Source organism: Nelumbo lutea, chromosome 4, assembly GCF_056320005.1.
Source record: "Nelumbo lutea isolate HS-2025 chromosome 4, American lotus-T2T, whole genome shotgun sequence".
Taxonomy (NCBI): domain Eukaryota; kingdom Viridiplantae; phylum Streptophyta; class Magnoliopsida; order Proteales; family Nelumbonaceae; genus Nelumbo; species Nelumbo lutea.
In genome coordinates, this window is record NC_142687.1 from 61644179 (window position 1) to 61671779 (window position 27601).

At 36.3% G+C, this 27601-nt stretch overlaps 2 pseudogenes across 1 annotated transcript; one reads left to right on the forward strand and one right to left on the reverse strand.

The window, feature by feature from the left end:
* Positions 1-1472: 1472 nt before the first annotated feature.
* Positions 1473-7385, reverse strand: LOC148860840 (QWRF motif-containing protein 2-like; annotated as a pseudogene).
* Positions 7386-13798: 6413 nt separating this feature from the next.
* Positions 13799-23304, forward strand: LOC148860841 (serine/threonine-protein phosphatase PP1-like; annotated as a pseudogene). Its single transcript, XR_016112994.1, has 4 exons — positions 13799-13866; positions 14337-14954; positions 18981-19067; positions 23095-23304. The product of XR_016112994.1 is annotated as a serine/threonine-protein phosphatase PP1-like (transcript).
* Positions 23305-27601: the final 4297 nt, after the last annotated feature.

Below are 27601 nucleotides of genomic sequence, written 5' to 3' on the forward strand. Positions count from 1 at the left end.
TCATACTTAGGTGCAATTTAATGTTGTAACATGACACTTCCCTTCCATTGTATATGCTTGTTTTGTTGACAAAAATACTTTTGTCAATAAGTAGAGGAGCTATCTTTGGACTAGAAAAAAAAAAAAAGACAAGGCCCATTTCACCAGCATAGAAACAAATTTTGTTTATGTAGATACATGGATTTAGAACCTATGGAGACTATGTTGTAAATATCCAAATAAGTGACTACAACACAATCACATTGTACTGTAAACCCAAAACCCCACACTCAATCTAAGGTAGCTCCTACTTATTGATGGAAGTATTTTACTATTTGTGTTCAAACTGTGTGAAGAAGGAACAACTTTTGAATGTAGTAATGGATTTGAGCTAATTCCTAGTTGTAATTTCCATATCTGTAAGGTAATAAGTTCCACAACTTTTCTTAGCTAGAAAAATCATGGATCCATACATCATGTGCAATTGAAGCGCAATGAATTTTTTCCATGGTTGCTTAGATGAAAATTAATTTGAAGTTTGCCTACTTCTTAATTATATCCCAACTCATTAGAGAATTATGATTGAATAGTGAGATTTTGACAACAAAAAAAAAATCTTTGAGAGGAAGGTAAAATCATTGTAGTGATAGTGATAATACATGAGTTTCTTATATTGCAACAAAGAGAGAGAGAGAGAGAGAGAGAGTTTGAATTATTGGAAATAGAGAATTCAAAAGGGAATCGCAAGATATGATGGAGGCAGAAAATACATATTCGTTTGGGTCTAAAATAGACATAATTCCCTCTTATCTTTAGTATGGGCATTGATCTTCATGTTTTGAAGTTTGTGCTTGGTAATACATTTTGTTTAGATTTAAAACTCTTTTGTATGTATTCGTATATGTAGTTATATTCTCTAGTCAACGAAATTATTCTGTTTCAAAAATTCAAAGAATTAGTTGGGCAAAAATGACCGGTGATTTTGATATTCATAGTTGTGACAAGGGAGGGAGGTCTTTGTCTAATTTAAAAGGGTAAAATACAAAAACCTCCCTTAAAGTTTCTGACAATCATAAAAACCTCCCCTATAGTTTCATTTTAGCAAAAATATTCCCTTTATTTTTGAAAAATTCATCAAATACCTCGCTTCTGTCAATGACCAAGACGGAAAATGTTAAAGAGATGATCATTTTTTTCAAAATACCTATTTTACCTTTTCACGAATTAATGTGCATCTGAAACACTGTTCATCTTCTTCCTCACCACGCACAATGATGATAGAATGGTGATGCACTCCCGCCTCCAACCTTCCCTCTTCTTGAATTTTCCTCTAATTCTCTCTCTCCACCAACACAAAATAACACTATTCATCACTTCCCTCTCTCTATCATTCTTCAATATTCATCAATGGCATCTCTACGTCTCCTCTTGCTCTCTTTATTCTTCTTTTTTCTATCTAAGGCTTCCCCACGAGCCACTTTGTTTCCTCCACATCACGAAAGATGGTGCAACCTACCGATATCTGACAACGTCTTGCTACCAGTAGTGGAGATGGTTCGAGGAGATGATATGGGACTATTGTTAAAACTCAATGGTTTCTTAGATAAAATAAGTTCTAGCGGAGTAGTCATCCTTGAACTAGTGTTTAATGGAGATCGAGGTGCTGGGCAAATGGGTCAAGCTAATATTCCCAAATATTCTCAAGATCCTTTGCAAGGAATCGGTGGACCAATCAATGACTAGGGAAAGAACAAAGAGGATGAAAGAGGCTTTACAAGGCTTAATCATGAAAGTGCATGACAAAGAGGCTGTTCTAGAAGACTTTAAGACTGTTCTGGAAGTGTCCAAAGCTTCACCAAGGATAATCACCTATCTTTATGTGCAAGACGATGAGCAAGGCTTGGATCTTGAAGAACAAGCTGGGAATCCATGACATAAGATGTATTGATGGGCTTGGCGCATGGGCATGATAAGAAAAGGCCCAACTTGCATGCTAAAATGTATTGATGGGCTTGATGGGCTTGTTGGGCTTGTTTTGTCTTGTTTTGGTTTACTTTGACTTTTCTATGCTTAGTTGTCATGAGTTGTAGTCTTTTAGAAGGATTTCTATTTCAAAGCATATTTGTTTTCCTAAATTAAAGGAATCATCATTAGTTAGGAGTTTCCTTATAAGATTAGGAGTTTTTTTATAAGATAATGATGTTTACATGTCTATATAATGTAACACATAAATCAATCAATAATATAGAGGTATTTTCAGCAAGCTTAGCTTTGCCTTCTTGTGTTCTTGGTAGAATACAATATCTTGACTTACCAAGGGAGTGATCAACCTTTGTGGCATCTTCAAGATTGGGGTCTTTATGGACTTAGTTTCCTTAAGGTTCTAATCTGATCAACTACAGCTTGTTTTCTAGCTTCTGGGTGCGCATAACAACTTGATTCAAGAGTTCCTAGAGCAGGTGGTCTAGTGAGTTCTTATTAGTATTTGTCGACTAGGGTCTTGTAAATGCCGGAACTGGCTATTTGTTTCCTGCCAAAACCTAGTAGGGACACTAATTCTATGAGGCCCAATCCGAGCTTGAGAAACCCCATTGTGCTCCTGTACTCCAGAAGTCCTGTTAGAGGAGCCACTCTTAGTATCAGATGCAATGAGGTCAGAGGGAACTGATGACCCATTTTTTGAATTGGCATCCATTGCAAACTGGTTCCTGTAAGCCAAAGCAATGGTAAGGAGATCAACAAAAGGTTTGAATCGACAAAGAGAAATGAAGGAATAGAGAGTGACCCGAAGAACTACAGAAATGGTGAGAGCGAGATTGAACACTATTACTGTCTTCAATTTTTCTTATGTCCTTTCCCTGAGGACTCGTACAAGAAAAGCAACTCATCTATATAATACAAACTTTGCAAGGGAAAAAAAAAAAGGGGATGCAAGGACCCTAGACCAAATTCTTTAAAAAAAAAAAAACAAATTTTTGCCAGACAAATCAAAAGAGAAAAAATTCAAGACCGAGAATGCACCTATGTTCTCCTCTTAGACAAAGAAATCAACTCAAGGTCTTAAAGGACCAGGTTTAGTTGGAAATAGAATATTGGAATGAAAATAAAAAGAGAGCTAGAGAAAGATTGCCGAGAAAAGAATGAATTATGACTTTAATTTAACAAACCCCCTTGTAATTTTGGAAAAAAAAAACTGCGGTTACAAACCTCAACAGGAGGTTCGTGGAATTGGCATCCATTGCATGCTGAATAGTCTTTACAAAGTCGACAATGCTTGAATCCCGATGTAATCTACCATCAAATAATGCCCTCCTACCTTCATCAATCATTGATTGTTGTAATGCACGAACCACAATTCTAGATCCAATGAGTTTTTTTCTTGTCAATAATGTAATCTGAACTTCTTGTTAAAGGATTTGTCATTCTAGTTCTGCCTAACCAACATTGCTGATTAATGGGTTTTGAGTTCTCCATCTAATCTATTCCTCCAAGACCATCAATCTTCCCTCTCAATGGCGTTGTCCTCCTCCGCTCTGGTGTAGCCTTTCTCGTATTACTCAAATTGGGCGTTGAAGCAGCCTTCATCTAATTAATCGGAAGTGAGAATGGATTCCCTATGAAACGAAACTGATAAACTCCATGTAGAAGTGAACAACATTTTTGAAGCTACTAAAACTTCAGCAGCATTGCTCGTCCTTGTCGAATCAGGCAAGTGGCGTGGTGGGTCAAGGAGCGATTGGACACCTCTACTCGGTAGACTGAGACCATTTGATCAAAGATGACAATGGTGAAGCGGTTGTCGAGGTAGTGGGCCTCGAAACAAGAGGAGGTGGGCATCGTCTAGAAGAAGAGGTAGAAGAGGTGGAAGTGGAAGGGGACATGTACCTAGAAGTGATTTCTTAGGATTTCGGTCACCGAGGACCAACAACGCCATTGTCCTTTTCAAAAGGTAATAGGGGAAGTCTTTTTGGATTTCGATGAATCTATTCTTGTTGTGAGGAGGTAAGCGGAGTACCTTGATGGAGAGGTCTATTGCAATCTTCTGGAGGGGGGAGTGCACCGCCATTCTACTGCAATGCGTGTGAGGAAGAAGATGAATAGTGTTCGAGCGGATCATAGAGAGATGGGTAAAATAGGTATTTTGAAAAAAATGATAATCTCTTTAACGTTTTCCTTCTTGGTCATTGATTAAGGGAGGTATTTGTTGAATTTTTTTCAAAAATATAGAGGTTAAGTTAAAATGAAACTGTAGAGGAGGTTTTTATGATTGCCAAAAACTTTAGGGGAGACTTTTGTATTTTACCCAATTTAAAAAGTGAAAGAATGTTTCAATATTTAAGAGAAACATTGGAAGAGTTTTAATTCTTTTACCCTGCATTTTGAAATGAAAGATATTAATGATGTGGCAAAATATGATTGGATGGTCCAATAAATTTCTTATACTAAGGGTTAGAGGATATGAGCCTATAGAACTCAGGATCGGTTTGGACTGATCTCGACTAAACCTAATTTGTAACGACTGGCATGGTATCACCCCATAACCTAGTTACTACTTAGCTTGTTTCTATTATTCCTCTTATTCGAAGAGAAGGTTCCTTTTGACGATAGATAAAAAAAAAGCCTATTTCACTATTTCATAGAATCTCAAACATTTACGTGATAAAATGTTAAGCTCCATTTGGTTTGTGGGATGGCAAGGGGAATTATGAAATATTTTGGAAAATTCCTCTCTTCCCATGTTTTTAAAAATATATTGTCAATAATTATGTATAAATCCACTCCTAATTACTAGATATTAAACTATTGTTATTTAACTATTAAATTTAATATATTATACTTATTGTATTTATTATATTTTTGAGATTACAATATTTATGACCAACTTAATATATTTTCAGTATTTTTAGTATTTTTGTAATTATTTTATTTTTATTAGTTATCTATTTTATTTTCATTACCAATATATTTTCAATTATTATGCATTTTTGCTATAAATTTTTAATAATTATTGTTGATTAAACTAATTTTATTTATTAGAGATTAAAATATTAATTTAGATGAAATTATGAGTGCTAATCATAATCTCGTTTAATTCAATTGTAGGCTACTTGGTCAACCAAATCGACATGGTCAGGTTGGGGATTTGGTTACCCAAAATCTACTGACCATTAGTGAAAACCAACTAAATTGGGTTGTATTGGTTTGGGTTAATTTTTGGTCTGCTCAATTGGTTTAAAAAATTATATTGAAAACTTAATTTTAAATTTTAAAAATTACATTAACATTAATAAAAAATAAACTTATAATATAACATATTTGAAACTAATAAATATGGGAATTTCACCCCTTTTCCATATTAAAAATTATATTTAAAAAATAAAAATATTAATATATATCTATGATTGGGTCATTCAATTTTGGTCAATTTACAAATGGCCACAACAAAACCGATCCCAATTTCAATATAAAATATTAGTATCTGGGCAATTCGGGTGTTGGTCGGTTAAATCAGTTCAATGAACAAGCTTAGCTGAAATAAATTATTTATATTTTTGTATTTTAAAATGTTATTAAAAAGTTATAAATATAAATAATTAATCATTATTTTAAAAAGTTAGAAATATAAAACAATTGTATACTCTTATGTGTTTTATTGTTTAGCTTTTCTTAAAAAATTTTAATTAATAAATGTTATTAGAATTGATTCTCCCACTATCTTTCCATTTTAATAAAAACTGGAAGTCTGGAACATAAAATATCTACTCATTTTTTCTTTCTTTTTTCCATCCTTTCTAACCTTTCCCATTTCGTCAAAATCTTCCCACAAATCAAACGTAGCCTAAGGTATGAATGGCAACGGGTGGGTTCGAGGCGGGGATTACACTCCCCATCCTCGATAACGACCCCCAAATTACCCTCTGTCCCCATCCCTGATCCCCGGCGGGGAAAGGAATCTCCCCTCCATCCCCGACCCCGATGGGGATGAATTCCTCGTCGGAGACCCAAATCCCCGACGGAGTGAGAGGTTGAGACAAAGAGATTGAGAGAGAGAGAAAAAGAGAGAGAGAGAGAGAGAGGACCATTGGGATAGTTAAGATCGGCGAGGAGAGAGAGTTCGATGGGTGATGACATCACGACGACGATGGTCAGCGACGATAGGCGAAAGTTAGAAGGACTGACGACTGAAACTCTTCTTTATCTATTCTCTATCACTTGAGAAGGCACGGAGCTAGGGTTTTGAGTCTTCTACGGCGACGACGGGTGACAGTGACAGCGGTCAGTGAATCGGTGATGAAGAGTTGAAGACAAAGGCAAGCATGAAGCTAGGGTTCACGGGTTTAGTTGTTCTAGATGCAGAGTTGAGAGTTCTCAACTTCTCTCTTCTCTCTGTCGTGGGTTTTAGTTTAGTGTTTTACACTTTTACTATTTTTCAATTTTTAATAATTAATATTTTTAAAAAAATAATATTATATAAATATATAAATTTATAATATATTATATATTATATATGATTATATATAAATATTAATTGGAGACCGATTGGGGTGGGGATTGCATTCCCCGTCCCCATCTCCATCCCCAATCGGGAATTCAAGGTAGCCTCATCCCAACCCCGACCCGAACCCTGCCAAGGTAAGGAGCCCGAGTACCCGTCAGGGACGGGAAAATTGCCACTCCTATCCTAAGGTTTTAAAAATAACATATTCCTAAACAGTGGATAATCTCTTTGTATTTGATGTGGCAACCAAATCTTATTTCTTTGATTTTGGTTGGGTTTCTTTGCAAGAATCTAATTGCCAAAACTTGTCCGTTGCTTTTCAAACACCTCATTAATTATGAACACTTGCCCACTCTTCTTGACTTCACGAAGTACCATAACTTCGATTTAGCACAGACCTCATTGGTCATCCATAGCTTCATACTGTAGATCTTAGAATGCTCATCTATGTCACAGGGAAGAGCCTTCTCCACCACCTGATATTGGTGAAACCTAAAAGTCACAATTTCTGCGAGAGGAGAAGAAATATTAAAACCCTAGAAGCTTCTTTTTCTCTCCCTAGTAGTTTTGTGAGTCTTGTTGAGATGACTCTCAAGTCTTAATGGCAACTTAGAGATTGTAACAGCGACCATCAATTCTTCCGATCTCTTATCTATTTACACCGACAATGTCTAAGTGCTATTTGAACCGACAACCACCATTACACGATTCTGCAATACTCCATATCTCTTGTAACCGCGACCTTAGGCTTGTAGCGGCAACTTCCACCCACCTGAGTGGCAGCTGAATCGGGGTAGGCTCTCTTGGATCTTGCAAATTCCATTGAAACCGAATATGTATTAGTGAGGTTTCTGTTTTGTATCTCAGTGGATAGCGCAATCCCTTGCCCATGGAAGTTATGCCGCATGAAATCTCTTGGGGTTTCACTCAAGCAAGCTTGGAGTTAGGGTTTTTCTACATAAACATCTTTTAAATTCTGAGTCTAGAAATTTGAAAGTAGAGAGTAGATGTACGGTATGGACTGTTAAAGAAGTCAGAAGGAGATCCAAAGACATTACTTGGAGAAAATTAGTTTTGCTTTTGTGTAGCACTGAAGGCATCAAGGGAAAGAACCGTTGGTTATCTCCTGGAAACGATTCTGATTGTGTGAGAGTGCAGAAGAGTGGGGTGAGACTTCTTCTATAAAGAAATTGAAGAGCTTTGAGACGAAGAAGGGCGTCGCTCTTAAGCCTGGGGTACATTATAAATCCTTACTCTATCTTTTTTATCTTTCCTACTAAACCCTAGTTTCTACTTTCTATTTCGCCCTCTTTTGGTGTTATTGTTTCATTTTCTTAGGTACTAGTAATCTAAATCTGCTGTTTGAATGTGGTAGATATCGTTGTGGGGAATGTGCAATTTGTTAGGAATCACATCATGGATCTCTGTGAGTAAAATATCTTGAGCTTTAGTGTTCTTCTTTGATCTCTTTTCTTAATTTGTTTTGTGATTATTTTTTTGGTTTTGCTTGATCAGGCAGTGAGCGCCAGGTGAAACAAGCAGGCACAATGACAGAGTGTACCCTTGCTTGAGGTATGTATGAATATGTCAATATCTAGTTCTTTGATTTCTATAACCACAGATCGCGAGGAAAAAAACCACAAAAACAAAATAATGAACAAAATATTCACACAGGGCGGCATTCAGTGAGTTTTTTTTTTCTTTTTTTTATTGGCAGCACAAAATAAATCTTTCATAATTTTAATCCAGAATGTATGATTTTAAAGAAAATATTTGGATGGTGGTCAATAGTTCAGTTTGAACTCTCTAAAAAAATGATCCATGGATGGAATGGTCTAAAGACATTGGATCATGCAAGCTTTTGCTGTAAGCCCTCTTATGTAGGAGCCATCAAATTATGGGTACTGATATTTTAGTATTTGCTATATGGTAAATATTCAAGGTCCTAGTCAACAACTTTGGGTCCCTTGCCTCCATATACGAGCCAATCTGTTCATCTTGATCTTCTTTAATGGAAAACAAGGATGATGTGCCTAAAGGAGATAAGCTTCTTGTAGGCTCCTGTTATGGCAATGTGCCTCTCCACCTGCCAAGTATCTCTCTCACCAATTAGACTTCCATGCATTGCCTCATTGGATTTGTTGGCTTTTGTGGACGTTATTACCATGGGGTTCTTATATGTGGTGCATAATTCATTTAGGGAAGGTTTCCCCCAAGTCAATTATATGGTTAATGTTTAACCCTTTCCCCCTTTTGGTGTTTGATCATAAACTACTTATGTAGGAGCCATCAAATTATGGGTACTGATATTTTAGTATTTGCTATATGGTAAATATTCAAGGTCCCAGTCAACAACTTTGGGTCCCTTGCCTCCATATACGAGCCAATCTGTTCATCCTGATCTTCTTTAATGGAAAACAAGGATGATGTGCCTAAAGGAGATAAGCTTCTTGTAGGCTCCTGTCATGGCAATATGCCTCTCCACCTGCCAAGTATCTCTCTCACCAATTAGACTTCCATGCATTGCCTCATTGGATTTGTTGGCTTTTGTGGAAGTTATTACCATGGGGTTCTTATATGTGGTGCATAATTCATTTAGGGAAGGTTTCCCCCAAGTCAATTATATGGTTAATGTTTAACCCTTTCCCCCTTTTGGTGTTTGATCATAAACTACTTTGTAGCAAGCTAAATGGATTAAACTAGATTTTCAAGGATCAGAGACTCAATGTGCTTGGGTTGGTGGGGTTGTCTTCCTAGGGAATTAAACATTGGTCTTAGGATTGTTAACTTTTCAATTGCTTGACCCTCATCAATTTGGCTCTTTTAGAAGAAATGGATGAAAAAGAAAACAAATTTGATGCTACTTATGAGTTATGGCTTAGAATATTACTGGTTGATTTTATCTTCCCCCAAGAACTCCATTTCATAGGAGAACGAGAGATAGTTGATTCCTAACTCCTAAGTTTTATTCAAAACTAATTTGTAAGCTTTTATTAATGGCTTAGTTGCTTACCCTTGCATAAAGACACGAATATGACTAACAACAACAAAGAAACTTATACTTCTTTCTGTATATGGATAGAACCCACAACTCCTTTTATGTGGTAGTAAAAGAAGCTTGCCTTGGAGTTTTAAAGAACACAAGGATCAAAGGCGGATTTTTTCTAATACTAAACAAACCACAATCAATGGAATTCCTAAAGTTGTTTTTTGATGATAAATAAAAGGGAAAATTCCCGATTAGTATTCTGTACTTTGGGCCTAATGCTACTTTGGTCCCTGAACTTTAAAATGTGACAATTTAGTATTCAAACTTTCAAAATGTGCCAACCCAGTACCTGTTGTTGGTCAGCTGTTAAGTGGCATGCAAAAGGACACAAATGCCCTTCGAGTGTCATTCAGTTTTCTTTATCAACCATTAGAACTAGTTTTCCTCCTCCCACCACTCCAACAACCATCGATAAATCTAACTCATTCAACCATATCCACCATCCCCACATGCTTAGGAAATGCACCTAATGTTTTCTCATCTCCATTAGAGCCACTCAATTCCAGCCCTTTCATAATGGGTAGGATACTTATTTCTGTAGAAGAAGATGATGAACAACGTTTTGAAGGGTAATTTTATCATTTTCAAAATATTTACTACACACATGCCATCACGTGATACACATAGTTGACGGACGGTCTGTAAACATTAGGATTGGCACATTTTAAAGTTTGGGGACCAAAGTGGCACTAGACCCAAAGTACAGGGTACTAATCGAGAATCCTAAATAAAATATAAAATTTATTCAAAGAAGAAGAACAAGGTATAGAAAAGGTGATGAGAAATCACCTATACCCAAAAATTATCCATAGATTTCTATTTCTATTTACTTAATTATTATCCATTGATTTATCGAGATCTTGTGCCTATCCCAAGTTCAACGGCGGATTTCAATGAAAAGCTAATGGAAGGAGGTCTTTGTCTCATGGTCATAGTATAGTACAAGGGGTTTTTGTCGCAAAATAAATTACAGGGTGGTCTTTGTCATAGACCCCATAATATAGGGGGGTCTTTGTAATTTACCCAAAAAATAATTTAAGCACCAATAATTTAACAATGATATAATTTTAAAAATGATGAAATAAAATCACGCAATTCACTCATATAGTTGGGATGAGCTTGAATCTCTGCCTGAAGAAGATTTTGGGACTTAAACAAATATTTTGTGCCTTACCACAAAAATAATTAAATATAAACTAACAATATTTCTTCTACACGAAGTACATAGATATATATGCATCAGTGGATAAGTGATTAAAGGTAAAGTGGGCTTGGGTCAAGTTCTTATTTTATTGTTAAATCCAAGCATAGCCCAAAGCTAGAAGATACAACAAGTCCAATCGGTGCCAAGACAATGAAGTAGAAACCGGCGGATTTATTGATTTTTTTTTTTGAGCGGTTTTATTGAATTTTACTTCCCTGTAATATGAAAAATCAAAGTGAACCTGTGAACGAAAGAGGGAATCGATTTACCTTCAAAACAGGGGATCTCTTCCCTACCCTAAATTGTGAATTATGACCGTTAAGAGTGTCTCGTTGTTATTTTCCCAACGGCACTGAAGTGAGTTGGATTCGCCGACAGAGATATTATCCTAGGGCACAGAATGGCAAGGCCTTATTCACAATTCCAGTTCTCGGCATATCCCTGTTTCACTGATGATCGCCGGATGAAGTTATTAGTTCTTTCTCTTTGGGTCTTCTTCAAGATCTGGTTTTCTGCGGCACTGAACAACAGGTTTAGACAGATCTAGTTCTTAAGAGAGCCTTGTTTCACAATCTCGCCGGGTAAGGTTATTGGCTCGATAATGCTCGCTCTTCTTAAGATCTTCCATTGATCTATTTTCTTTCTAATTTCTTATACAACGAAAAATGCATTGATCTGTTCCATTGGTTCTGGTTTTTTGTAGTTTCCATTTTTTGTCTTTGAGTGGAGATTGGAACGGCTTCACTTTTGATTTTAGTTAGGTTACCCTCGTTTTTTTTTGGCTTGGAGAACTTGCTTAGTTTGATTTCAACTTGCTCACTATCTGCCTCAAAAGAAAATCTCTAGTTCTTTTGATTGGCTAATCGGTAGGACTATTTACCTTTGCTTTCTTCTTTTTCCTTCCTTCTATTCCGAAGTCTATGCTTCTGTTCTGGCTTAATTTCATATAAGTTTAGCTGTAGATGTATAATGCTTATCAGTGGCATCGGGTTTAGTGTTCACAGTAACTATTTAGAAGACCTTCCAGTGTACCTTTTTGTTTCAGGTTTCACAGAACTCTGTCAAGATAATTTCATTATGTCTCCTATTGTGATCTTTCTTTCTCGTTTTATCTATTGCTTGAATTTCTGGGTTAAGCAGTGTTTCAGAGGATTCTATTAAGAATTATTTTAACTGTGTTATTTATATTTGGCTTGCTACCTCCATTGAAGCCCAACCATGGAAGGAGGGAAGAAGAGAGGAAGATGAAGAGACAAAATAGGCTTGGTTGTGTGGTTTGCAAGGCAGTGTAGTCTCTACAAGAGAAGTTAAGGCAACTGAGGTTCCCAAGAAAAAAAGAGAAGAAAGAGGATGATTTAAACACTTGGGGAAAGTCTGCATGGCAAGGTGGGCTGAGGGATGGCAGGTCCTATGCTCAATCAGTGGTAGGGGAATTAAATGGAGACAGACTTGTTTCAGTTCAAATTTCAAAACAAAATGAACAAAGGTCGGCAAGGTTTCAGGGTTCAAGCCAGTCCTGTGAGTTGGTTCAGTCTGATCCAATGAACCAAGGCTAGTCAACCAGTCACATGTTGTTTTAAGTAAACACGTGACTAGAAAAGGGATAGAGTGTTGGGCCAAGGCCCATCAGGATCTAATGGGTCTAGGCAAGTGAATGGGCCGACTTTTTTAAATCGGGTGGACCCAGACCTTAAAAAGCCACGTGCCCTTTTAAGTAGGCATGTGACCAAAGGAGATGGGGAGATGATGGACCAAAATGATGGTCTATCATCGTCTCCCTCGAGCAATTTGCAACCAACGCCTGCAGGAAGTAGGGTTAGCCGCAGTGGTGCGGCAAATCTGAACCGGGCATGTTGCTGATCAAAACTGAGGAAGGGGTAATTTTGCAGCTAAGGAATGAATTCAGGCACTTCAAACAGCTTTCTAGAGATATGCTTATCCAAATAAGATGGATTGGAAGATCTGCAAACTGCATGGCAGATGGCCTAGCTAAACAAGGAATTCAGAGACAACCCATGTTTTGGGCTCATGTGAAAATTTGGGCTGGGTTTTTGGGTTTGCTGTTATTTTTACAACCTCTAGTTGCATCTTTCTATTCTAAATTAATATTTCATTTTTTCTGTTTCTGATCAAAAAAACAAAAAAAAAAAAACGTGCTTATCATGTTACTTTGAACAGTGAAAGAAACAGGGCCTTTTACCTCTTCTGACCGCACTATATAGCCCTCCCCCCTCCCCCCTCCCCCATAACAGAAATATTTTCCTTCAATTCACTCTTTTTTAAGCTATCTGGAAAGAGTGCTACAGCCAGATCTTTGACTCAAAAGCTTCCATCATAGAGGTTGTTATGCATAGGACTGAGTGATACCTGATCTGCTGGCAAAGAGGGACTCAGCAATTCCAGGGGTTACAGCTAAGCAATCCAGTGTAACCGGGATTCCATCTCTCTCTATCTCTCTGATGCAAGCTGTCTTGTGTACATTCTGTTTGTTTTGTTCATCTGAGTATATATCTCAATACTCCACTATAAATGAGGTAAGTGTTGGGAGTGTTATATTTAGGAGGGGAGTTTTCTGAACAGTTGGAAGATGGGGAACTAAGAGAGCAGAAATCGGGGGAAGTTTTAGAAACAGAAAACTATGTGAGGGTCAATTGAAAAGAATGGGGTGGGTGTTAATTATCAAAAAAATAAAAAGAAGAATGGGGTAGGAGTTTAGTTGACACCGGTAACCATATTTAGAGATACATTTTTGATACCTGATGAGGGCGATTCTGATGGCTGGAGTATGGTTTTTGGATAGAGGTCTGTTGTTTTTTCTTGTTTGTAGGTCTGTTGTTTTTTCTTGTTTGTAATGGTTCTTATATTTGGGTCATAGTTTTCAAAGTGTGCCATACCCATTATGTGTGCCATACCGCCATTAGTCTATGTAAGTTCTTATTTGATTGGTCATGATGGGGAGTTTAGGATGCTTGTTGGTTCTCTTGTCCTTTGTGGGTAATTCCTTACAAACTATGTGGTGAACATGTTTAGTACAATCAAGTGTTGAACAAGTCGAGATCAATGAAACATGGGGGACCCTCATGGACCAACTCCTGTAATGTTCAGGATCAGTGTCTCATCCACAGACTCCACCAGGTTGGTTTTTACCCAATAAAGAACTAATAGAGGACAAATATTCATATCTAAGCATTTATCTTTTTGTCGACTTCATCCTATGTGTCACATCATAGGTGTTAAGAGTAATCAGATTTTATAACAGACATTGTCTAATGGTAACAGCATATGTTTGCCTTTCCAAAGCCTGTTATCTTAGATACAAAAATGACAACTCCCATTATCTACATGCTTTTATGATTGTTTTGATTGATATTTGAGAAAAATGATTGTGGATTTTGATTGAGTAATGAGTATCTCAGAGCAAAGGCAGCCATATTTTGAATTTTATTAAGTACCAGAAGGAGCAAGTTGTTTGTTTTGTTAGGCATCTACCCATGTGTCTACACAGCTGATGCAAATGCATACAGATAATTATCATATTTACCAAGTTCTCTAATTCAATTACAACATTTTCTGTTAAACTGCAAATATCTTGTGTGGAGTAAAAGTGTAGCTCCATTCATTTGCTTTAATAATGAAATCTCCATTGTTGAACTACTTGACTCTTTGGCAGGAGATATCCATGGTCAGTATTCTGATCTTCTTCGGCTTTTTGAATATGGTGGACTCCCACCTGCAGCAAATTATCTCTTCCTTGGGGATTATGTGGACCGTGGGAGCATAGAGACCATTTGCCTTCTCCTTGCATACAAAATTAAATACCCGAAGAACTTTTTCCTTCTTCGGGGCAACCATGAGTGTGCTTCCATCAACTGAATATATGGGTTTTATGACGAGTGCAAGAGAAGGTTTAATGTCCGCCTCTGGAAGACATTTACAGATTGCTTCAACTGCCTACCAGTGGCTGCTCTTATTGATGACAAGATCCTTTGCATGCATGGAGGATTGTCCCCTGACTTGAAGAACTTGGATCAGATACAGAATATTGTTCGCCCTGTTGATGTGCCCGATCAGGGACTTCTCTGTGATTTGCTATGGGCTGATCCTGATAAAGATATACAAGGATGGGGAGAAAATGACAGAGGTGTATCTTATACATTTGGAGCTAACAAGTCACTGAATTCCTTCAAAAACATGATCTAGATCTCATTTGTCGTGCTCATCAGGTAGATATGATTCAAATGCCATAGCCTGGCTCTTTTGGCTTGCTTAATCAACTTTTGTTACTTCATTAACATATGCATCTATCGACTTATGTCTAGGCCTATAGATTTCAGTTATGCATCTAACATCAAATCATGGTCTAGATTAGTGCATGTTTCATGAAATCATAGGGTCCCATCAGAATGGCATAATTCATAATCCTCACTAAAAGTTGTGGCAGACAAGTAGGGGTGCTACAACTTCCATATCTAGTAGTGGACTTTCCAGTGTGACAGAAGGTAATTTGGGTGACTAGTGATGAAAAATAGATATGAATAAACAAAGATACAGCTTGCTGTCCACTAAAGTTTGAGTAGGAACTAGATTTCATCATGGAAGCACTTACAGAAGTAAAGAAAAAGAACTGTTGCTCATAGTTTCCAAGGTGCCAAGACAAGGCTAGGTGACCATGGCGGGGCGTCCGGGCACCTAGGCACCTAGTCCTCACCTAGGAGATGGAATTTAAAAATAATAAGTTGATGGATTTCTACCCATTCTGAACTAGTTTCTTTGGATTTATGTATTCTGCACTTTTGTGCTTGTGTTTCTTGCAGTGATGCTTCAAATAGGCAAAACAATTTATTAGAGTTACATCTTATAACTTAGGAGTTGGAACTTAAAAGAACTGAAGGGGGTGGAGCCCCTATTTGAGATCAACAAAACATAGGGAACAAATACTAAAATAAAAGAAAATGAATGTGAAAAGTAGGTGGCAGAGCCCCTGTTCTAGACTCGGAAAAACTGGTGAAAAAATATTAAAATAATAGAAGAAATATGAAGAAGAAAAGAAGGGGTGAAGCCCTGTTCTAGACCCAGAAAAGCTGGTGAAAAATACTAAAATAAAAGAAGAGTATGAAGAAGAAAAGAAGGGATGGAGTCAAGGAAGTTATTGTTCTGACTTTCAATCCGCCAACATAGTATCCATATTCTCAATCAGCCGATTCCAATGAGTGAGAGAAGAGAGATGGAGAATAGGTTTGTAGAAGTTGCAAAATGGAGGAAAGAGATAAAGATTGAAGCAAAAGTTTTCATTCTTGAAGAGGTAAGGATCAGAAGCCAGCAGAGCTTGAAGATTAGGGAGGCAAAGAGAACTACAATATTGCTAGAAGGTCTTGAAGTGATCGAATGGATGCAGAAGTTTGTTTAGAAGCAAGTTCTAAAGGTAAACAAATGAACTTTACGAAGTTCAACCTTGATGGAAGAAAGAGGTATGAGTTGGAATGCAAAAAGAATGCAAAAGGTTGTTACATAACTTTGCAGGAATTCTTTGGAGGAAGAAAGAAGCAGGTGGTCTGCTTCCCAGAAAGTAGAAGGGGTAATGGTTGGAAGGCAGTGGCACAGGTACTGAGTGACTTTATTCAGCAGCTGAAAACAAAACAAGTAGAGGCTGTAGCAAAGGAAAAGAAAGTGGGTATACATAAGAGAATGGAAGAACCCAGTGATAGAAACTGGTTGATTGCAGAAAAAGGAAAAATAAGTTCTAAATAGTAGCATCAGTAGAAAAGGAGAACTAGGGGAAGAAATTTATGGTGGAAACCTCAAGTTCACCAAAGGATTGGAGAGGTATTGCTCAGGCGATACTCAGAGAATTAAACCTGCAAAAGCCGATGGTGATTACTCCTTATGCCTCTTGTAAAGCTTTGTTAGATCTGGGTGAAGATGAAGAAGAGATTTCTGCCTTAATTATTCACTAAGAGGCTGGTGCTGCCACAGTCTCGAAATGGTGTCCTCTCTCCAATACCAAAAGTTTTGTGATTGAGGACAATGTAATAGTTAGATTGCTTGGGTTACTTTTTAACCTCTGGAAGGAGGAAGTATTACAGTCAATAGTTGTAGTCTGTGATGCAAGATTAGATGGTGTGTTTGATTGTGATCTCCATTCAGTTGTAGTGATGTTAGGTGGTATTAAACCCAGTGATATTCCAAAGAAGTTAGAGGTTGTTTCAGATGGTTTAGTTTACCCCGTTTGGCTTGCTACCTCCATTGAAGCCCAGCTATGGAAGGAGGGAAGAAGAGAGGAAGATGAAGAGACAAAACAGGCTTGGTTGTGTGGTTTGCAAGACAGTGTAGTCTCTACAAGAGAAGTTAAGGCAACTGAGGTTCCCAAGAAAAACAGAGAAAAAAGAGGATGATTTAAACACTTGGGGAAAGTCTGCATGGCAAGGTGGGCTGAGGGATGGCAGGTCCTATGTTCAGTCAGTGACAGGGGAATTAAATGGAGACAGGCTTGTTCCAGTTCAAATTTCAAAACAAAATGAACAAAGGTCGGTAAGGTTTCAGGGTTCAAGCCAATCCTGTGGGCTGGTCATTCTGGTCCAATGAACCGAGGCTAGTCAACCAGTCACATGTTGTTTTAAGTAAACACGTGACTGGCAAAGGGATAGAGGGTTGGGCCAAGGCCCATCAGGATCTAATAGGTCTAGGCAAGTGAATGGGCTGACTTTTTTAAATCGGGTGGACCCAAACCTTAAAAAGCCACATGCCCTTTTAAGTAGGCACGTGACCAAAGGAGATGGGGAGATGATGGACCAAAACAATGGTCTATCATCGTCTCCCTCGAGCAATTTGCAACCAACGCCTGTAGGAAGTAGGGTTAGCCGCAGTGGTGCGGCAAATCTGAACTGGGCATGTTGCTGATCAAAACTGAGGAAGGGGTAATTTGGCAGCTAAGGGATGAATTCAGGCACTTCAAACAACTTTCTAGAGATATGCTCATCCAAATAAGATGGATTAGAAGATCTGCAAACAACATGGCAGATGCCTAGCTAAACAAGGAATTCAGAGACAACCCATGTTTTGGGCTCATGTGAAAATTTGGGCTGGGTTTTTGGGTTTGCTGTTATTTTTACAACCTCTAGTTGTATCTTTTTATTCTAAATTAATATTTCAATTTTTTTGTTGCTGATCAAAAAAACAAAAAAAAATTGCTTATCATGTTACTTTGAACAGTGAAAGAAATAGGGCCTTTTACCTCTTCTGACCACACTATATAATAGCCCTCCCCCCTCCCCCCTCCCCCATAACAGAAATATTTTCCTTCAATTCAGTCCTACATCCTAAACATCCTAAAGACCACCACTTTATATTACATTCTATCATTTATGGGCAATAATTGGTGAAAGTTGCTACATTACATACTAATACGATTATATGCCCATTACTCTCTTTGTCTCGGAATCAAAGTATCTACTGGCCAACATAAAATAGAGTTACACATAGTACACCTTTACACATATGTATATTTCATTATTCTGCCCTTGCTTGTACAATAGTCGATACCATATGCTCGATAAGTACAATGTTAAGTTACATGTTTTGTGTTATTGCACTGCACATTTTTTTTATTTGGTCCTTCTGACGACTTTGGTTGGATTTTTGTTATTTTCTTCCTCTATAATTACATTGGCATATTGCAATCTATGAATTTTTGTTGCATCATGTTGATTTTGATTAAATTTATTTTTTCCCTCTACTAAGTTATGGAAGTTGGTAGGGTGCTCCTAAGTGCTAGCAGTTTCTGGTCAGTACGAATATTAATATTCTCTGTGCTTTTTATTTTCTCTGTCATCTAGTGCTTCGATTGATATCTTAAATCATTAAGGTATGCTCTGGTTGTCATCTAAAAATCACTATTATATGAATGAAGTTTGAGCTTTCTTTAGACTTTAGAGTGTTAAGTCTTGATTCTTGACTGTAATTGTTTGAAAGCCATTTTTCTATTTTGACTTTTGAGCACATGGTGATGATACAAACTAAAAATTATATAAGTAATATTTTCTATAATTGAAACAATTACTTTGATGCTTTAACCTTAGATACAACTATGGGCGGAGGGTGGACCTCAATTTGAGGAAAACACCTCAATTGGTGGAGTTAGTTGATGATAGTAAGGTGAAATAGCCTTTTTATAGAAGTTTTCTGCTTATTTGTGATTTTTTATGAAATGTTATTTGCTACTTTTTAGTTGTATTTTGTTCATAAATCGTTAGGATGTGGAGGAGCTGATGAATCAACCACCTGAGAAGATTTTATTGAGATGGATGAACTTTCAACTGACTTTCTCAGCAGATGTGAAGGTAAGTTAAAATTGGGTTAATAGATTCCCCTTTTCTTTATTTCGTTTGTGTGTTCATAATCGCTATAACCTACCTTTGACTTTCTCAACAGCTTGAAAACTTAATATGGTAGTGTACTATCTCAAAGTGGATATGAGATATCTGAAACAAGTGGTTCATTGAAACTTGAAATTCCATTTAGTTATATTTGGCAGTTAGAACTAAAAGATGTTTTATAACTCAATTTTATTTCATCTCACTTGGTGCTTGAATCCCAAAAACAAAAAACCAAAAATCAGGCTGAATGTTTCATTGAGTTAATTGAAATCACTTAGTAGTAAGCACTTTCCAGTTAACATACTTTGAACGCTAGAACATGCCTCCTTTTCTGATCAGTAATTGGAAGGCCCACTTCCTCCTTGCACAAATATAACAAAAGCAAGTGTGCAATTAGTGAGCATATGCAATTGCAACTTGTTTAAATCTCAACATTAGGACAAGCTCTTTGTAGTAACAGCATCAAATGCATCAAAGTTTAGTTTATGCTAATAAGTCACTTGCTCTAATTAACTTTAAAAAGTCTGAAATCATTGCTATCCAAAACTGGTCTTTGGGAGATTTAAATAACTGGTAAATTCTTGGGATCTCCAAAAAAGGCAAAGTGATATATTGTGTTCTATGCCAGAAGTATTCATTTGGCAAGAGAGAAAAGCAAAGTGCTTTTAATAACAAGAAGTACTAGGAATATCCTCTAGTATCAGTGGTAGAGGCTTCATTGAAGCAGGTAAGGGATGATAGCACATGCAATCAAGGGATCAGATGTCTTGATGTAGAGGGCAATGTTGTTCTTCAAAGGAACAACAATGTTTTCTAGTTGAGGAAGTGTTATCTGGAAGGATTGGTGCCAATTTGGGAACGGATCCAAGAGGATTAACTGATTAAGTAAATCTTATTTGGTGCATGTTACTAAGGTTTTTTTCGTGGTTAAAAGAGGGACTTGTTGAGACTGGACCCAACAATAAATTTAAGAGAGTTTTTTCAAGGAAGGTTGGTTCTAGAGCTATGAATCATAAGGTTCTTATTGATATTAACTCCAGTGATCAAATTAACATTCATGACAGTTCTGAAGTTGGGGAGTTGAAGAAGATTGGAGTCTTTGAGGTGAAAGGGAAGGGGGATGTGGGTAAAGCTTTGATAAGTAATGAAGTTTTGAACTTAGATAATGGGAAAAGGAAGAGTCGAGTGGACTTAAGGAAACTAGTGGAGAGGGATATTAAAGTTGGTAAATCTGTAGGCCTATTCTTTTTGGGTGGTGAGGCTTTTGCTAGAAGGGCTTTTGAAAGAGTTTGAGAAAAAGAAAAGGTGAAGTTAAAGGGCAACACTCAAGAGGAAGGTGGAGAGGCATGGGATGAGGGAGAGGGTCAGGATTTCAGACATGGAGGACTAAGTGCGATTGATGGGAGGAGTTGTGGAAGTTTGATCTGCTGGTTTTTACAGGAGGCGGATGCTGTTGTTTGAAGTGTTCAAGAGGGTTTTGGTTAGAGATTTTCTCATCTTGATCAGGAATAGTGTTGCTTTGTTTAGTTCTTGGAATATGGTTTTAGTTTGGTTTTGTGCGTTGACTTTGGATTGTGCTGTAGTTTTTTTTTTTTTTTAATCTTTTGCTGTTTGCTGTTGTGGGAGTATTGTTTTTGCTTTCGGATGATGTTTTATCACTTTTTAATTGTAATCCCTTGTTTTCTTTTTTAATGAAATTTACTCTTGAAAAAAATATTTTGTTCTCTAAGCTCCTCATATGGTGTTAAATGAGTTCAAAGACTACTGCTTCAAAGTGTTCTTTCCCCATATAAACTATGGGGATAGTTTTGTAGTGCCCTTGTCCACCTTACTTGTGTTTCTTCCATTTTTTTGAAATATTTTCTCTGTTTTTTTTTTTTTGTACAGTTAATGTATAGGATTTCCTGGTATTTGGAGTTTTTAATAGTTATTGCCCATCTTATCCCATTCTTCTATTCCTTCTCCTCGTAATCGTGTTTGCTCTTTCGACCCAAGTCCACACTCAACCTTTATCCTGACACATACATACATGCATTGATAGGCCAAATAAATTGAAAATCCCCTCCAATTTATTGTTGTTTATTAGGTGAATTCCAAGAGGGAATACAATGAGTGAGAGAAATCTTTGTAAGTGTGAGACTTTATTCTTGTGAATGATCCAAACTTATCACAATTCATGAGGTTAAGGAAGCTGAATATGACTTTCACCATGACCAGCCCTAACTACCTTCATGTGTACAATGCACTTGATTGAATAATTTGATAATCATTCGAGCTTGTTCACATCTGAACTGTTAATGCATGAGGTTCAACAGTTGAAAAAGAGAAAAAGAAATGGACAAAGTCCAAATGACTCCGCTGGAATGAACTAAATAGTAAAACTAGCGGTTTATGACATGAGTTAGTCCCAACTCCGCTATTCCGAGCTGAATAGTAAAACTAGCAACTTGGAATATGAGTATTGTTATCTGCCTCAAGCCTGTGACCAGTGTGAGATGGAGCATAAAATGCACTCACACAAAAAAAAAAAAAAGAAAAGAAAAAGAAGAAAGAAGCAAATACCCCGTGTGAGATGGAGCATAAAATGTACTCACACACAAAAAAAAAAAATAGAGAAAAGAAAAAGAAGAAAGAAGCAAATACTCCGTGTGAGATGGAGCATAGAATGCACTCACACACAAAAAAAAAAAACAGAGAAAAGAAAAAAAAGAAAGAAGCAAATACCCTGTGTGAGATGGAGCATAAAATGCACTCACACAAAAAAAAAAATAGAGAAAAGAAAAAGAAGAAAGAAGCAAATACCCCATGTGAGATGGAGCATAAAATGCACTCACACCAAAAAAAAGGGGGAAAAAAATAAAATTTTGGTGACGGCTGAGGTTCAAAGGGACAAAATGTGATTGAACACTCAATGAGGTGCTTAAATTTGGCGGTCAAGGAGCTGATTTACATATTGAATGGAAGTGAATGCTGGGGCATGAAAAATTTCATATTCTCCCCTTCCTTGACTCTTATGTATGTGATAAGAATGACAATTCAGAGGAATGAATCAAAATACCTACACAGGTATCCCAACCACTCATGTATTCTCATCCTAGAATTCATCCGGTAAATGGTAATAATAAGGGGGGATGATCATTTTATGGTTGAGGTCTTTGCTTACACAGGTATTCCAACCACTCAATGTATTCTCATCCTATAATTCATCCGGTAAATGGTAATAATAAGGGGGGATGATTAGTTTATGGTTGAGGTCTTTGCTTGAGGACAAGCAAAAGCTTAACCCACTTGTGAAGGGGTACCTTTCTCCTATGCCCAATCCTTGCCAATGTTTCCCTAAAGGGTGCAATGCCTACCTTCATCTCTTCATACAAAGGCACCATCGCTCTATGGAAACTCTGCATTGGCTAACTATTCTTGGGTGATGGTGCCCCTCATGTGCATTGAAAACAGAGAGGACACATCCTTTGCTGATATCCAAAACTCCCCAAAAGGCCCAAAAAATGTGTGTATAACAGCAATGACCCAGTAATGGGTCCATACCTTTTTGATGATTATGTGCACCTTTAATCTTATAATGCTGGGCTTTCTGCTTGAATGGCAACCTATATTGTTGGTGATCATGGAATCAGGTAACCAGTTAACGATTTTGGTTCCAATTTTATTTTGATATGCAAGTACTCTCTTTCTTTGTTTTTCGGTTGTTCTAGAGATTAGTGATTTTAGTCTGAGTTGGTTCAGAATGATGTGCTTTTCCTAAGTTTTCTAACTCAGTTATAATACAAATTTTAGTCTTTTTTCCTAGTTACACTAAGAACAATTGTTTGTGGTAGTTTGCAATAAATTACAGAGGTTTAAGATAGTTTTAGGGACTTGTTAAATGCTTGGATTTCGTGGTTTTTATTCTATTTTCCTTTAGAGTTGTGGTTCAATCGTGCAATCTCTCTCCTCTCTCTCCTCGGGTGAAGTGCTTGTTATTGTTTCACTGAAGGTTGCAATGCCTACCTTCATCTCATCATACAAGGGCACCATCGCTTTATGGAAGACACTCTGCATTGGCTAATTATGCTTGGCTGGTGGTGCCCCACATCCTCTGTTGATATCCCAAACTCTCCAAAATACTCCAAATGTGTATATAACAACAGTGAGCCAGTATTGGGTCCATACCTTTTTGATGATTATGTACAACTTTAATCTTACAATGCTGGGCTTTCTGCGGGAATGACAACCTATACTGTTGGTGATGATGGAATCAGGTAACCAGGTAATATGCTTCAATTGTTTTAGAGATTAGTGATTTAACCCTCTTGGGTCAGGTTTAAAGAAATATCAAATATTGAATTGTTATTTATAAAAAAATATAAACAAGGGAGGGGAAGTGGAGTTATTATGGGTGAAAGGATTTCTGTTTGAAAGTAGGGAAGCCAACATGGCGAAGGTGTTTTTGATTGGAGAAAAAGCTATGGGGTGGTTTCAGACTTTCATGGAGGATAGGAAACTTGTATGTTAAGAAAAAGCCAACATGCATATTCTAAATTTGTTGTATTTTATTTTTTTGACAAATAATAGTAGCATTTTATTTATAGATTTAATGTAGATACAAGAGAATCCTCAATAAAAGCACACAAACATACAATAAAGACCAAAAGCACGGTTTAGCAAGTACTGTAGCAAAAGTGTAAAAGACTTAGCACTTCTCACTTCCATAATTTCTTTTTATTTAATTAGATAATGTTATCGAACCATTATGATTCCAATAATATACATGCTTGCTCATGGTTGCTCATGGTTGGGTCATGCAACCTGATCCCTTGCCCTCAACTTTATTCAATCATATAGGTGAGGAAACTAGAGAAGATAAAAGAGTGGAGACTCTGAAGTTGTAGAAGAAACACAGGGGGGGTTACGGGAAACAGATTCAATCTATAATTGAGCCCAATATATGCTAGCGCTCATTGCTCATGGTTGGGTCATGCAACCTGATCCCTTGCCCTCATGGTGAGGAAACTAGAGAAGATAAAAGAGTGGAGAAGTTGTAGAAGAAATACAGGGGGGTTACGGGAAACAGATTCAATCTATAATTGAGCCCAATATATGCTTTCCCTGTTTACCCCTTGCTTTGTAAGGCCATCAGTCATAGAGTTAGCAGATCTCCCCACCCATTGTCTCACTGTCAAACTTCTTGTCTTAAAAAATTATTTCTCTCTCTCTCTCTCTCTCTCTCTCTCCCTCTTCGAGTTAGATATAAGGTTTGTCAATGGGTTGGGTTTAGATCTAGACCAAATTTATTCTCTCTCTCTTTTATTAAACTAAATTATTCATTTACTTCTTTGACAAAGGTTACGAGAAACAGATTCAATCTATAATTGAGCCCAATATATGCTAGCGCTCATGGTTGCTCATGGTTGGGTCATGCAACCTGATCCCTTGCCCTCAACTTTATTCAATCATATAGGTGAGGAAACTAGAGAAGATAAAAGAGTGGAGAAGTTGTAGAAGAAATACAGGGGGTAAATTATTACCCATAGATTTCTATTATTCAATTAATTTATAATTTATTAATAGGTTAGTGTCTCGGTTGGGAATAAACCTATTCACGTGTTAGGTAAGGTTCGGGTTGGGCTTCATCCTTATATCAACATAACATATTTAAGCCCAAGTTTGATGTCGCATCAATCGAGCCTAGATCTTGTGTCTACTCCAGCCATTCTTTGCTACTCTATCATTTTGTTGTCAAATTGTTTTTTAACAAATTATTTCCCTCTCGCTCCCTCATCGTGTCCAATATTTAGGGTTGCCAAATGAGTTGGGTTTGGTTTTAGATAGATAGGAAATTTATTTATTTTTTACTTTCTTAAATTAATTTAATTATATTGATTTAGTTTAATGAATTCTTCAATTAACGAATAATTTATTTTACTAACGAATTATTTTTCTATCTCCCTAGAGCCTAAATTTTAGGGCTATCAACGAGTTGGGTCTTGTGTGGGATAGCTTGTACCTGAGATTAAGTAAATTATTATCCATAGATTTCTTTTTATTTAATTTACTAAATTATTCAAGTAATTAATAATTAATTTAACTAATAAGTTATTTCCCTATCTCTCCCGAAGGCTAATATTTAAGGGCCATCAATAGGTTAAGCCTTAGTTGGGATTAAACCTGTTCTTGGGCCGACTAGGTTTAGATTGGGCTTTGTCTTTATATCAACAGAATAGATTCATACCCAAGTCTGAGCTTGGGTCGACCATCAGGCCTACATCTTGAGCCTAAGCCCGACCTTCATTTAAAGCCCAAAGCGTGGTTAGGAAATTTTTTATTTCTCTCATTTTCTAGTAATCTCTCTTTCATATTTGTTGTTGAACATGTAACTATTTACAATGATGCCATTAATAAATCGATAACTCTCTCTCTTTTTTATCGCTTCATGTCTAATATTTAGGGTTTTCAATTGGTGGGGTAGTTTGGATATTTATTTATATTAAATTAAATTATTTTATTTGACAAAATTAATTAAATTATCCATGAGGAAATTTTTTCTCATTTTCTTTCCTAATACTTTTATTGACAAATTTCTCTCTCTCTCTCTCCCTCTCCCTCTTCGAGTTAGATATTTAGGGTTGTCAATGGGTTGGGTTTAGATCTAGATTTCTTAACTAAATTTATGCAACTAATTAATGATTTAATACATAGATTTCTATTTACTTAATTTACTGAATTCTTTAATTAATTAATTAATCAATTATTATCCTAAATTTTTTCTCACTCCTCGAAACTTATTTAGGGCAACTGATAAATTTATTTATTTATTTATTTTACTAAACCAAATTAATTATTTCTCTCTTTTTTACGGCTTCGTGTCTAATATTTAGGGTTTTCTTATTTATTTGAAAAAAATAATTAAATTATTATCCATGAGGAAATTCTTCTTTCTCTCTCATTATTTATTCTCTCTCTCTCTCTCTCTCTCCCCCCACCCCGAGCCTAATATTTAGAGCTCTCAATTTGGATAGGTATCGGTTGGGATTAAACCTTTTTTATTGGTTGGGCCACGTTTAGGCAGGGCTTTGCCTTTATATCAATAAATGAATCGTAATTACGGATTGCGAAAAGGAAATTTTTATTCTTTGTTTCTCTCTCATTTTCTAGTAATCTCTTTTTAATAAACATGCAACTATTTACCCATCATACAAGGGAACCATTGGCCTAACCTCCCTCAATCGTGCAATCTCTCTCTCTAGATGAGTTAGCTTGTTATTTTTGCCTCAATAGATTAAATAAATTACTCTCCATAAATTATTATTTCTTTAATTCAAGTTATGTCCAATATTTACTGTCAATGGTTCTAGTTTGGTTTTGGAATGCTTGGACTACTAGTCTTGCACCAATAATAAGTGAATATTTATTTATTTATTTAATTTATTAATTGATTTATCTATTACAAAATTAAGTAAATTATTATCCATAGATTTCTATTTACTTAATTTACTGGATTCTTTAATAAATGAAACTTTATTTATTTATTTTACTAAACCAAATTAATTATTTCTCTTATTAAATTAAAATTTTCATTTACTTATTTGACAAAATTATTGAGTTTAGATCTAGATAGCTTGGATATTTATTTATTTTACCAAAATTTAGTAAATTATTATTTATTCACTTAACTAAATTATTCAACTAATTAATGATTTAAATTATGAAAAAATAGGTAACGGTTGGGATTAAACCTTTCCATTGGTCGGGTCACGTTTGGGCCAGGCTTTGCCTTTATATCAACAGAACTTATTCAAGCCTAAGTCTAAGCCCGGGCCAACCGTCAAGCCTAATGATGCCATTAATAAACCGCTAACTATTCTGTCTTCTTTTCTTGCCTAAGTAATAATCCATAGATTTTATTTATTTACTTAACTAAACTAATGATTTAATTTATGAACAAATTACCTGTCCCATCCCAATAATAAATCAAATTTAATTTATAGCCTAATATTTAGGGAACCTTTTCTTTTGGGCCATGTTCGGGTCGAGCTTTGCCTTTATATCAACAGAACTTATTCAAGCCCAAGTCTATGCCCAACCATCATATAAACCTTAGATTGTGATAAGGAAATTTTTATTATTTGTTTCTCTAATCTCTTTTATATTTGTTGTTGAACATGTAACTAATATTTAGGGCTTTCAATTAGTGGGGTAGCTTTGTTATTTATTTATTTTATTAAATTAAATTATTTATTTATTTATTTGACAAAATTAAGTAAATTATTGTCCATAGATTTGCATTTATTTAATTTACTAATTTATTCAAAGTCAATAATTTAGTAACAAGTTGGGATTAGTCCTATTTACGGGTTGGGTAGCTGGGCTTTGTCTTTTCAAGCCTAAGTTTGAGCCCGACCCAACCATCAGACCTAGATCTTGAGTTCAACCCAACCATGAAATTAATATTCTTTATTACTCTCTCATTTTCTTGACAATTTATTTATATATTTAATTTAGTA